This window comes from Montipora capricornis, chromosome 10 (assembly GCF_036669925.1).
Source record: "Montipora capricornis isolate CH-2021 chromosome 10, ASM3666992v2, whole genome shotgun sequence".
Taxonomy (NCBI): Eukaryota; Metazoa; Cnidaria; class Anthozoa; order Scleractinia; family Acroporidae; genus Montipora; species Montipora capricornis.
The window spans coordinates 40,544,720-40,546,263 of record NC_090892.1 but is presented as its reverse complement, the minus strand read 5'-3'; positions in this window follow the sequence as shown (position 1 = coordinate 40,546,263).

Genomic DNA, 1,544 nt, shown 5'->3' with positions numbered 1-1,544 from the left:
CCACGTGTAGCCTCAAAGGAATTATACCTTTGATGCAACGATGGATTGCTTCTAATAAACCCTTTTGCAGCTGCAGATATCACGCTGCCATTTACCACTCCTCCTCTGGCTCTGAGGTTTTTCACAAATGAAATTAGCTTGCAGTCAAGCTCAAGAAGCAAAGGGGGACGACCACGCGGTAGTCTCTCAAGCGGCGTAACTTGTGGTACATTTCCTTGCTGTCTCTGAATTAACAGTTTATTCTGGTAGGCTTTCTTAAAATTGCGCAGTGTGCTTTCTTTTAGTTTAGGATATACCTTAGAAAAATGTTGAAGGACTTTCTTGTTTCCATGTTCACTTGAGTATTTGGCAATTTTGGCAGGATCCTCTCCGCTATACTGATGATATTTGCTCTCCCACTTCGCGACTGTAAAGGCTGTGGTCTGGCGAAATCAACAACTGCAGCCGCAACTTGATTGTATTCATTGCATCTTCTTGATCAGGCAAATGCATTGCAGCTAAAGCTATATTCTCGGGCTCATGTGGTGCTTGTTGCCGAGTCGATGAAATTGAAAAACCAAACTGGAATAAGGACACTTTCACTGTACTTAGAAAAATGATATAAAGAAAGATGATATCCGGTGGACAAGCACCACGCTTGAACTGTCAAGAAAAGGGCTAATCTATCGTAATGACGTCAGTTGATCCCAAAGGAACATCTTCGCTGCCAGTCTCCAAAACAACACTATCCAGGTCTGCCCTCTTCGTGTCCACCTCTTAGTCCCCTTCATCCTCAAAATTTGTTAATTCGTCTTCAGAATACGAAGCTTTCAGAATATCTGGGGTAACATCTACGTACTTTCCATTAACTGGCTCATGGTAATTTTCGGCTATAAGTGTTTTATATTTACTCAGAGCTTGCTGGTTTTCAGAGGAATTTTCCATGTGCACTTCAACTTCAATTGGAATTTCTAGTCCGCCTTGAATGAGTGGGGATCTCCCATATTTCGTGTCATTAGCCTTTACTTTCACAGTAGCACCATGTAGAATGATAAATCTTGTAAACCTTGAGATTTCCCGTGGTAAGTGTCCAAGTACGACTGGTGTAAGCCGACTAACAGTTTCTCTTATTGCAGCAACTGCGTACCGGTCGTGCGGATTATTTTCCTCTTGAATTCTGTCAAGCTTTTCATTTAGTCTAGGATTCCACAGCTCTTTATAAACGTGGAAACAGCGTAGTCCACATGGGAAAGGGAGATTTAATGGGAGTGAAGAATCCATTACAGTTGTGAAGCTGAAATGTATTCAGTAGACATCTGATACACATCATAATCGACCGTAAAATAGCGTGATCGTGTGAAACGGACCAGATGGCGGAATTTCCCATTGTAGTCACTTTAATTTAGCGACGATTTAAATTTAGCGACACTTAATTTTGGTACATTTTAATTTAGCGATATTTTGAAAAATCGCTAAATTTGCTAAATTAAAGTCTCGCCAATCTTTCATGTAATAAGGTAGCTGTTGTTGACTATTATAGTCGTTATTACGAGTATGCAATCATG